Source organism: Amblyomma americanum, chromosome 9, assembly GCF_052857255.1.
Source record: "Amblyomma americanum isolate KBUSLIRL-KWMA chromosome 9, ASM5285725v1, whole genome shotgun sequence".
NCBI lineage: Eukaryota > Metazoa > Arthropoda > Arachnida > Ixodida > Ixodidae > Amblyomma > Amblyomma americanum.
Window position 1 is genome coordinate 59742661 of NC_135505.1, and position 12313 is coordinate 59754973.

The following is a 12313-nucleotide window of genomic DNA, read 5'->3' on the forward strand; positions in this document are numbered from 1 at the left end:
ACCTGAGATAGCACGGCACCCACTGCGAACTTTGACGCATCTATGGCCATAACGAAGGGCAAATTAAAATCCGGGTGGCGCAACAGCGGTGCACTCATTAGCTTCCTTTTCAGGGCCCCAAAAGCATTCTCCGCGTTTTCGTCCCAGCGAAAGGCGACATTTTTGGCTGTTAAGGCGGTGAGCGGCTTAGCGAGCTTGGCGAACTCCTCTATGTGCCTTCGGTAGTAACCGATCAGGCCGAGAAACTGCCGTACCTGGCGGACGCTAGTCGGGGATGGAAAATCCGAGACACACCTTAGTTTCTCAGGGTCCGGTCGCACGCCGTCAGCTGAAACAACGTGCCCGAGGTATTTCACCTCGTTTTTGAGGAATTGGCAATTAGAGGGCTTCAGCTTGAGACCCGCTGCTCTTAGTCGCACCAAAACCTGCTCAATATCGCGCAAATGGTTATCAAAACTGTCACTGTATATGATAATGTCATCCATATACACGAAGCACAGCCTCCCCAGAAGACCTGCCAGGATAACATCAGCGGTTCTCTGCCAGACAGCAGGGCTGTTGGCCAGACCCATCGGCATTCTTTTCCATTCATAGTGCCCTGAGGGCGTGTTGAATGCCGTTTTCTCGGCATCTGCCGGATCCATTGCTATCTGCCAGAATACCGCCGCCATGTCCACTACCGTGAAGTACCTGGCAGAGCCCAGCTGAGAAAGCGTCTCCTGTATATTGGGGATGGGGTATGGATCGATGCGAGTTACGGCATTTAGTTTGCGGTAGTCCACTACCAATCGATACGAGCCATCTGGCTTTTCCACCAATAGTGCTGGTGCTCCCCAGGGTGACTTTGAGTGTTCGACAATGCCGCGATCAATCAGGTCCTGCACCTGCCGCTCCATCTCCTCACGTTGGGAGTAAGGAATCCTGTACGCACGCTGGTAAACGGGCGATGAAGTGCCGGTTTCTATCCTGTGCTTTATAACGCCACAGCAGCCCAAATCCAGGTTGGACGCGGCGAATACCTCCGAGTAGTCGTTCAGCAAACCAGCCAGAGCCTCCCTCTCCCTGGATTTTACGTGAGAAAGATCGAACGACACCTTTGGAGCAGCCTAAGGACTAGCATGCTCTACAGTTGCGAGTACCGTATCGGTGGGCTCACGTTGCTCTATCGCAGAGGTGAAGAAAGCCAATGTTTTGTTCTTGGGAAGGCTCAGTGGCTGCTGGCTACAGTTAACCACCCGTAGGGGCACTCTGTGGGCGTCATTAACTGTCACGAGGCACGCGGCTGCCTTCAGGCCATTGCTGAGAGAGTCGACCGGCTCAAGCACTCCCACGGCGCCGCTCTCTACATCTGAAGGCACAAACGCGTACAAAATGTGCTCCGACCAAGGAAGGACGACCGCCTCCTCGACCAGCCGGACGGCAACCCGCGAATATACCTTCTCCAATGATCCCACTGTTTGACGGGTGTCAATATCGGTAATGCGAATCTCAGCCCCTCTCCTGTTCAAAAACGGAACTTTTGAGCCGCCCGCATTAACCTCTTCCTCAGAGAATGAGACTACTACCTTCCCTTTTCTCAAAAAATCCTGCCCTAATATACCTGACACTCCGTTTGGCAGAGACACCGTGTCCGGGCATACGTAGCAGGGGTGCTCCAATGCAATTCCGCCGAGAGAGAAGTGTAACCGGTAGAGTCCACTTATGCCAAGAGGATCCCCCGTTATGCCTACAAATTTGGTTGCCATACCACCAGACGCTTCCAACACCTCGCGGTCCCCCTTCCTTCAAAGCGTGTTAAAACTGCTCTCCTTAAGCAATGTCACCTTTGACCCCGTATCTATCAACAATTCCATACAACAACCATTTAACTTGCAACGCACAACAGGGCATGCCTCGTCGGCCACACAAACTACCACCACCTCATCATCTACTGCTCCCTCCCCACGCTCCTCAGGCTGGGGAGGACTAACTAGTTTTTTGTCTCGGTATCTAGAGCCCCGCTGTAGGCTTGCTTAGGGCGTGTCTCGCCTGCTTCTCTTTGTGGCTCCCCACGGCGCACGTTTTGGCAGAACCTGGCGATGTGTCCGCGACCCTGGCAAGCGAAGCATACGATTTCTTTAATATCTCGCATACCGCGCCTGTAGCTTTGTGGCGGTCTCCGCTTTCCCGCGAATGGGCGCTGTTGAGCGCGCGCTTCAACCTGGCGTTCTACCTGCTGAGATAGCAGCTGTTCTAAGCGATCTAACCGCTCTGTCAAGAGAGCAACCTCAGGGTTGAGCACCGCTCTCCCTGTGACGCGTACTCTCGCTGCGGCTGTCGTTAACGCCTCATTCTGTTCCTCATCCAATGCGGCCTCCACGGCTTGGTCGAAATTGCTCGGCTTGCGCGAGAGCACGAACCGGCGCACGGGGTCTTGCAGACCAGCCACGAACAAAGCGGTCATTTCCTCGTTAAGTATATCCTCCGCGTATTTCTTCTTAAGCTGGTCTCCTTCCTCCTCCCTGCTTAACGTATCGTGCGCTAGGCGCTGAAGCCGCGACGCAAAATGTTCGCACGTCCTCCCCTACCATCTGTCCGGCGTCACGGAACCTCTGTACCCGCACGTGACGTGGTTCAGTGTCGAAATGCTCATACGCGAGCTTCTTAAATTCCGCAAATGATTTTGTGGATTTTACTTTTTCGTCTCGCCATGCAAAATCATGAGCAGCTCCTGCCACCCTACACCTCGCCATTCCCAGCATTTGAGCATCGGACCATCCCCCCATTTTCCCAATCTCTTCTAGCATGGAAAAGAAATCGCAGATTGGAAGCCCTGTCTTATCTCCCGTAAACGTCGGAATGACGCTTCCTAATGCCAGCATGCTTGCTCCGAGCGACGGCTGTGGAGTGGGAGCTCCCTCAGATAAAGACATTTTTTTTTTCAAGCCCTCCGGTGCCTCAAGCCTCTCAAATGGGGGTAAAAGTCCCACAATCAGTCCCGTGATTCCCTTTTGATTACAATTTTGAAGTCATGAATGTCGCAGCATTCAGAGGACATTTGCTTTTGAGACCCCACTTCTGACACCAGTGTGATGACCCCCATAATGCGCAGGTCCACACGGGACGGAGAGGCAAAGAGGCACCGTATGGCTCAGTTTAAACAAACAGGTATATTCAATAATTACACATGATTAAGATTATACATCAGAGGCTGGGGCGTCCGAGCTTACGTGCCGACGACTTCATGGGGGCGATGGAGTGGCTCCGGAGTTGGGCTCGAGCGGTTGCTGGCAGAAGCTGCACGCCGTCGGGCTTCGGCACTGAAGGCCCTCTTGGCGAACGATGTCGTCCTCAGCGTGTATGCAGTAGAATTTCAATAGTCGTCCGTTTCTTCGAGGATGGTTCACAAACCCTTCCTCTAGTGTCGTTCGGCTTGGAAGATGAACAGGAGGCGAGCTTGTAGATGATGACAGCAGAGCGTAATTTTACAACATACATATACAGAGAGTTAAACTGGAAAAAAGCAGAACTGAATTTACAAAAGAACAAACTTTGCACTACTTTACTCATCGACCGGGCAGGTTAGTGCCTAAGTAGCATCACATTACATGCTAAGCATGGAGCCCCAGCTCAGACTGGACTGCATCCGTTTACATGTGCTTTTAAGCACTTGATTAACAAAGGACTAAGGGCGGTCATTTCCAGTGGCCCGCCCAAAGCATCAATTCTCCAATCCAAAATAACATGCGAGATGGGGACAACCCCCTTGGGTTGGGCTTAGCCTCGAACCCAGAGTCTGTTAACAATACAAACTAAATAAACAACAAAACCGCCACCACTCTCTCTCAAGTGAGAGTATACACAGGCTCTCTCTTCGGAGCTAATTCACTAGCGCCTGTCTTTCCACATTCTTGGCGAGTACTGCCTGTCCGCCATGACAGGTGTCCGTCACGGCCCTTCTGGGAATGCGCTTTTGTTCGCGAGGCACGGCGGGAAGCTGTGGGTGCCTTCCCGGCGATAGCCCACGTCGAAAGGGGAACGAGGGAAAGAATGTTGTCTTCGCGGTAGCGCATAGCGTCGGCTGTGGTACGGCGCGCTCTGGCCCGCTGACAGCTCCCTTGTCCTGGAATGTGCCCGGAAATTGGGGAGGATAAAGCCTGTTTCCCCGGGGCGGCGGCGGGTCCGGTTGTTCTGGTCGTCACTCAAAGAGCATGGCTGGGTAATTGATGATGCCGCTGTCACGGCGGCGGGTCCCTTCGTTCTGGTCGTCACTCAAGGAATGTACCTCGTAGCACACAAGGAATGTCACAGCAGTTCCAACACTTAACCGGAGCTCAGTGGGATTGTTTGGAAGCCGTCAATCGAGAGGCTATGATGACTATCACTTTCCTTCAATGCATCATACCGATCGTGGCACTTCAAGAGAATGTTCATCTTAACACCCTTGATGAGCTTGTGCAGCAGCGCTGTGATGCTCGTAGCCTTAAGGCCACCATTTTGCACTCACCGCGAGCACTCCGGACCTTTGCTTCATCCCAAGCCATATTGTCGCCGCCACCCTCAGTTCTTCCTCCATGGGACTTTGCGGAGCTCAGCGACAACAAACCTACCGATATACGTCGACAAACCTCATCTTGTGCGGCATCGTTCCTTCGCGAGCGAATCGCGGAACAAGATAGTCACCTACTCCGCGGCTCAATCATTATATATGTAAATACCAGCATCCAGGGTTTTGAAACAACGACTGCAGTTTACTGTCCCTGGAAGCCTTCACTTAACAAGACGTCTAGGTTTCGGTTCGCCGATACCCCTTCGTCCTTCTGTGCTGAACTGGTTGCTATACTAGACGCGCTTCGCTCTGTAGCCGCACTTAACTTGCTTCATGCAGCCCACATTATCGCCCGCACGGACGCCCTCCAAGCAACACGTCCACTCCGACGCGTCAGCCGCAGCCCAGAAATCTGCCAGAATATGCATCGTCTGGCGGCTCGCATCCCGCAAGCTATTCGAATTGAGTGGGTCCCACGTAACCTGCTTAATTCACACAGCTCTGCTGGTGCTGCAACCAGCTTGGCGACACTACCCACATCAATGCTCAATTCTTCAGCAGGGATGATGCTACCCTCCTTCTCAGAAGAAAGGAACATCTCCGGCGCCGCCCACGTGCTCTCGTCCCTCCGTGTGCGATAACCCTCCCCAGCAGTCTTAACCGTGCAGATGAGGTTGTGCTCCAAAGAATCCGGATCGGGGTTGCTCTCACTCCTGTCACTCGGACGTGGCCTCAATTTCTACATCTATATCTGCGCCCAGGGTGTCCTGTCTACAACTCGAAAAATACTGAGGCTGATATTTACCACTTGTTGGTTTGCCCGGCACTGAAGCCAACCAGAATAGGCCACCTGGCAGCAGCGGCTCTCCAGCCCGACAACCCTTTCTCGTATATTGCTTACACGCAGGGACTACATCACCGCTCCCTCCTCGCCTTTCTTTAGATCGGCCCACTTTTTCTTATTCATTTGAGACCCACCCAATCTTTTCTTTTTTTTTCTACCTTCCCAAAACCCCTTATGCTCTGTGTCAATAAATAACATTATCAACAAACATTACATGAGACAGCTGTAGTTAGTGATAGCGAAGGTTATACTCAGATACCGGTAGTTTTAAAATTATAAAGGACATTACTAAGTAATGATGACAGTCAGCTATGGCAATGGCAAGGCCTCGAGGTTGAAGGCCTGTGTGGTAAACACCTTTACCTTTAAAACGTTCACGGCCTTTAGGTCAGAGCCCTTTACAGTAGGTCAGCGGCCTTTGTGATAAAGGCCTTTAGGTGAAATGCCTTGATATCAAAGGCCTTTAAGCCAAATGATTTTTTTTGAGCTCAGAGAACTTAAGGACCTGAAGTGACTACGGTAACTATTAACGTGACAACGTTAAAGAGCCCGTGTCGCGGAAAAGCTGGCGTAGTCGTCGTCGACCATGAGCGAAAAAGCCACGAAAAATACCCAGAGAAGCAACCTAGGAGGCCCGCCTAGTTTTCTCACACTCCGGTGGGCAGGTTGTGCCCTGCCCACCAGACTGCAAGCAAACTGTCCACCGTGGCATTCTCAGGGATAGAAACATGTGAATGTATAAGCGACCAATTCCGCACATATGGACATTAAAGCAATAACACACCACGTCATAGCCCGAATGCGCAGCTTATTAAGTGTCCCCTCCAAAGCCAACACTTTTCTCCTGTTCGGAAAAAACTGAGAATTCATGGGTGCTTACTTCATGGGGCGACGCAGCGATTTCCAAGGGCTGAGAGTGGATCTCTCCAGACCTTGAAAAACTTTATTTAGTATTGGCCCACCTTCCGCAACTGCTGGCTCATGGAACCGCCACCCATTCAAATTCTACATACAGAAAGAGGGATCAGCGTCATTTAGAAGTTCTTAGAAGGCATTTCTGCCGATGACATCGACACAGCATCTCGCCTTTTTACCCGTCCTCAGTCTCAGTATAAGGTAACGCGAAGATACACAACGAAGGGAGCGAAAAAATTCCCAGGCAAAACGATGCACGGGTCCTCTAGCAGAACAGTGAAAGATCCTCCTCCTTGGAAAGTCATATTTATGAGGAGCCCAAGCTTTATAAACGTACGTTTAAGGCCCTGTGTGACAGGAAACGCGCTTCACTTCCTTGATGAAGACGCAACAACGCATTCATTGAAGCGCTGCTGGTGGCCGGTACCCCTGTTCTGGTAGTCCGCTGCATCTTGCACAAAAAAAAATGAAGATTATTTTCCAGGCAAGAAAATGGCGCAGTAACTCTCACATATCTGTTTGGACACCCGAACCGCGCCGTGAAAGATGGGATAAAGCAGGAAGTGAAATAAGAAAGAAAGATGGTGCCGTAGTGAAGGGCTCCGGAATAATTTCGACCTCCTGGGGATCCTTAAGTGCACTGACATCGCACTGCACACGGGCGCATTGTGCGTTTCGCCTCCATGGAAACACGGCCGCACGGTTGGATCGGAATCTGGGTACTACGGGTTATTAGACGAGCGGCGCTCTTGCCGTATTGGTCAGTTCTGAACTTTCAGGTTTAAGCTGGACAGCATTTGCTCCCAACACTCAATCGTCGGTTGTTCTATCCTTCATATTCCTGTGTGGTCTTTCCATGCCCATACAATTTATTTAGTCCGCTCAATGTCAAGGTGTGCACATTTTGGCTCAGAGTTAGGGTTCCGTGTTTTCAGTATTTCCTTTTCATCAAATTGGGTGTTCATTTCTCGGTAATTATTTTTCTCTTTGATTTCGTGCTATTCGGTGTCCAATTTCAGTGCCGGAGATAGACTGATTCAAAACTTTATTTGAAGACTGGTAATTATCGAAGCCTTGGATGGTCCGCCTATTCCGACAGCCCATTGGCCGGCGCGGCAGGGTGGACCCTGCAAACCAGTCCTCTTTGCTGGTCGGGGTCCCCACTGTGCGGAATGGCCTCCCACTGCTCTGAATTGGGATTATGAAGTCTCTCAATAGCGAAATTGAATTGGCATGCCCACACCACGTGAAACATCGTAGCTACATCTCCACAGTATGGGGACAGTTGTTTATAGAGTGAGGGGTACTACTTGTGGAGTTTAAGTGGTGTCACGACAGAGTCTGTTTGTAGCCTGAGAAAGGTGCGTCCTTCCGCCTTGTCTAGAGTTTTGTAAGCTGTGGGGTATGTCTTATTGCCTGTCTGAAGACCTGTAGGTGTTCGGCGAAGCTGGCTAAGGACTGTGTAACATGTTGATCTGCATCATAGACTAAGGGGGAGCTACTCAACTTCATCAATCGAGTTTGGGAGACTCGCGATGTTCCTCCGTCATGGAAGGTGGCACATGTAGTTCCAGTACTGAAGCCTGGCAAAGACATGACAGACCTTGCCTCGTATCGCCCTATGTCATTGACCTCCTGTGTAGCTAAGTTGAGAGAGAAGCTTGTAAATGAACGCTTATCATGGTGGCTTGACAACAGCAAGGCACTGCCATCATGTATGACAGGATTCCGCCGAGGTCTTAGTGCCCGAGATAGCGTCTTTGACTTGATCAGTCACACTGAACACCTGAGAGCTTGAGGCCTTTCCACCTTAGCCATTTTTCTTGATGTTGCGAGAGCTTACGACAGCGTGCTTCAGAGCTCAATTCTAAACAGTTTGCAAGGCATGGGCATACAGGGCCATATGTTAAGATTCATTTACAAGTTTATAAGTGATCGCGCAGTTCGTGTACGGTTAGGGAGTACGTTAAGCACCGAAAGGGTTCTATCACGAGGTGTGCCTCAAGGAAGTGTTCTTTCCCCCACGCTCTTTAACGCCGTAATGGCTGGCCTACCCGATTCGTTGAAAAAAAGTTGCAGGTAAGTGCGTATGTCACTTTATGCTGACGACATCTGTATTTGGATTACTGGCTACCAACACAAGCGATTAGCCCTGATAGCTCCACAGGCTATACTTTCGGCACAAGCTTACCTTCAAGGTGTGGGGTTGTCTCTGTCGGTGGACAAATCGGGCTTTATTCTGTTTCCAGGTGTAGGAAGACGTCAAGCGCGGTTGAAGATAGACCTCGGTCACTCTTGCATCCGTCAATTCAACCACGCGCGTTTCCTGGGCGTCATTATTGACTCCCGTCTACAGTGGCGAAAAGCTGTAGACGCGATTGTTTCATCTGTATCTTCTCGTCTCAATGTGATTCGTAGAATTGCACGTGAGCAATGGGGAAATCATCCTTCTTCAATGGTCAAACTTCATGAAGCGCTGGTGGTCAGCCGGATAATGTATCAATTACCTTTAATTTCCTCCTCGGCATCACAACTTCAGCGTCTCGAAGTTGTCCACAGAAAGGGCCTAAGAAGAGCCATTGGAGTTCCCCAGGCGGCTGCGAATAAGGCAGTACTTCACGAGTCCCTATCGAAACCTCTTAGCCTTATCGCTTCTCAGAGACTATTATTGCATCTTGACCGCTTAGGAGAGACGGTAGCTGGGCGATCTCTTCTCCAGCGGCTCTGCAAGATATATGAGTCGAAGGCTTACTTCGCACCCAATACTCTTAGTTCTTTAGGCATTAATGTCCGAAGGAAAAGGAAACGGTTGAAACCCCCCCCCCCCGGTCTTTTCCGACCCTCGACTGTAAGGTCACAATTCCCCATGTGAGCGCAAAGCGCAGCTCTCCTTTGGCAGCAACGCGTTCGCTTGTACTGGAATACTTGGAAACAGAGTATGCCTGCCATCTTCAAATTTTCATGGATGGTTCTGTGGACAAGGTCAAACAAGCTAGCGCAGCGGCTTTTTACATTCCTTCTTTGGACTGTAAGTGGTCCGTACGCTGTACTGCTGTCGTATCCTCCACAACGGCTGAAAGTGTTGCTATTGAGGCGGCTTTACGGAAGTTAGGGTCTTGTCCGGCTCAACCTGTTGCCATCTTAACTGATTCAAAATCTGCCCTTTAGAGGTTAGAGCACGAATTCCCTACTGACGCCTTGTCTATAAGCTCTCTGTGCTTTGTGCAGAATCTGCACAGCAGAGGCTTTACTCTACATTTCCAGTGGGTGCCCTCTCACATAGGAGTCAACGGTAATGAGGTGGCAGACAGTCTCGCCCATAAAGCTCTCTCAAAGATTCCATCAAAAAAAGTACCTCAAGATGGGAAAAGTCTCTGCAGGAAAACGGTGCTCGATCACTTCAGTACCCTGTGGAGTGCGTCCCACAAGCCATGTGTGACCAAGGGACTGAGAAGATCTCAGGCGACCGTTCTACATCGAATTCGCACGGCCTCTGCTCGCACTCCTGCATGGATGCATAAGACCGGCATAGCGTCGTCTCCGCTCTGCTCTTTATGTGGTGAGGGCGGGGATATCGAACATTATATAATGTACTGCCCAGAGTACAACGCAGAAAGGCATATGATGTTCGTTTCCTTTAAGTAGACAGGAACCCGTCACAGGACAGTGTAGGACATTGTCTACCCGAGTAGAAACCAGACATCCAGAAGGGAGGCTGCACGCCTTCTTTTAACATTTCTGCAGAACACTGGTCTTGTTCTTAAATGGTGACAGCAGGAACGGACTATGGCCTACTGTGATTGAATGTGCGCGTAGATGGTGTCTTCCGGAGTGAACTACTTTATACTGTGAGTGAATGTGTGTATGGAGTGTGGCACTACAATGGCCTTTGTTCTACTGTGACTAAATATGTGCATAGATGGTGACTTCTGGAGTGGACTGCGATGTGAACTGTGTGGATTGATTTTGTGCATACATGGTGACTGCGGGAGAGAATGTGTTCTATTATAAGAGACTGCGATTAGCGGGGTAGATGCGGCATTGTTAATATCGAATGGACGCTGCGGTGGAGCAATTGCCGGCAGATAAAGCAAGGCTAACCCCGCCTGTAGCATTCAACACCTCAAACTCAACCTCATAGACTAAGGGGGAAACCCAGTTTAAGAGATCTTGGGAAAAATCGCTGTTTATCGGAGTTTGGGTAATTAGCGGAGAAAATGTAACGTACCTTATGTTGCATAATTTTATTCAGCACGTAATAAACAGTCGCCGTTGTTAATTAATGCACAAACAAGTGAAAACACAACACAATGGCAACGCTTTCAGGATCACAAATTTAATAAAACTTATTCCAAAAATGAACATGTGACTCAAGAAATGGCTCAGGAAACATAGGCCATGACACGAATGTTCTACGTTCGCGCCTTACACGGAAATGGCGAGAAAATCAAGGAAGCTTTTGAAAAGACTGGTTATTAATGCGGAAGCATTACTAGGCTATGTCGTCGAAAACGTGTCCGCAAAAAGTGTCCGCTCGGCGGTGGCTCAGTGGTTAGAGCGCTCGGCTACTGATCCAGAGTACCCGGGCTCGAACCCGACCGCGGCGGCTGCGTTCCGATGGAGGCGAAACGGTAACGCACCCGTGTGCCGTGCGATGTCAGTGCACGCTAAAGAACCCCAGTTGGTCTAAATTATCCCGGAGCCCGAAACTACAACACCACTTTCATCCTTTCTTCTCTAAATCCCTCACTAACCGTTCCCTTATGGCGCGGTTCAGGTGTCCGCAGAAATGTGAGACAGTTACTGCGCCACTTCCTTTCCCCAACAAGCAATTTACAATATACTTGAAAACGCCGTCTATTTGGAAAAAAAGAAGACAATTTCGGTTCTTAAAATATTCTAAAACTTCATGAAAACTCTCTTTTAGCCACATTTTATCCCTCAGGTTTGCACAAAAAAGTAAGTTTCCCCCAAAAAATATCCCTGCTAGAGTCACTTAGATGACCAACATAAGATCTCCCCAGTCCGTTCTGTGAGTGCGACTGCTGACGCATTTTCTTCTTTTGCAGCTACCCTTGGCGTCGCTTCGATCCGGTCGCGTAAACAGTGCCGCGACACTGGGACGCCGTTGTTACGTCATGTGCCGAGCAGACGCACGTAGACGGGCCCCTCGTGGCGACGAGAGCTGCCGCAAACAACATCGCTGACCACCCACCAACGCCCCGACCTGGGATTATCCACCGCGTTAATCGGCTTCGCCGGCGCCGCCGTCAATCACTCGCCCGCTGGCCTGCGGTGGCGCAGCTGATTCTGTGAAATTTAACGGCCTCGTTAGGAAGCCGGACTGGAGTGGTCACCGCATTGAAAATGACCTGAGGTAAACTGCATGAACGGGCGCGGCGGAGAGATTAGTGCGACAGACGGCGTCCTTGTGGGTGCTGACGCGAGTCCTCCGCTGGTTCTGCTGCTGTCAGCGTGCGCCGCTAAGAAGTGTCACACCCTTTCGGCGGGGCCTTCAAAGGCGCCGCCATCACGGCCGAGTCCTACAGCAGCTTGGCGTGTTACGTCCGATGGAATACTTCATATTGCTTTTTTATGCGAATTGTGTGGTCACCGTCCCCATGCCACCATAAAGATGTCTTACTGAAAGAGGCACATAGTTTATCGGATGCCACTGAGTGCTACTGTTTTTACTTCTTTGTTTTTCCGCACTAGAGAGTGAATTATAGCTTCAGTCTGAAGGGAAAGAAAACGCAATGGATCCAGAAAGTTCTGTACTCAAGTAACTCGAAGAAAACTAAAAAAAATCTGGCTTCCTGCTCTGGAGTCTTCATTAGAGCAGCTTTTGTCCCCGCCTTAATCTTAGGCATTTCCGTCACTAATATCGTTCCGGAGGCTTCGTCCTGTACTTGAGTACAGCTCAAGAACTACGCTCAAATTGCACCCCAAAGGAAGCCCCCCGACCGATGGCACCTACCTATTGCAGCGACGTCGACTTGCGATCGCTAAGTGGTGCCTAAGGCTAC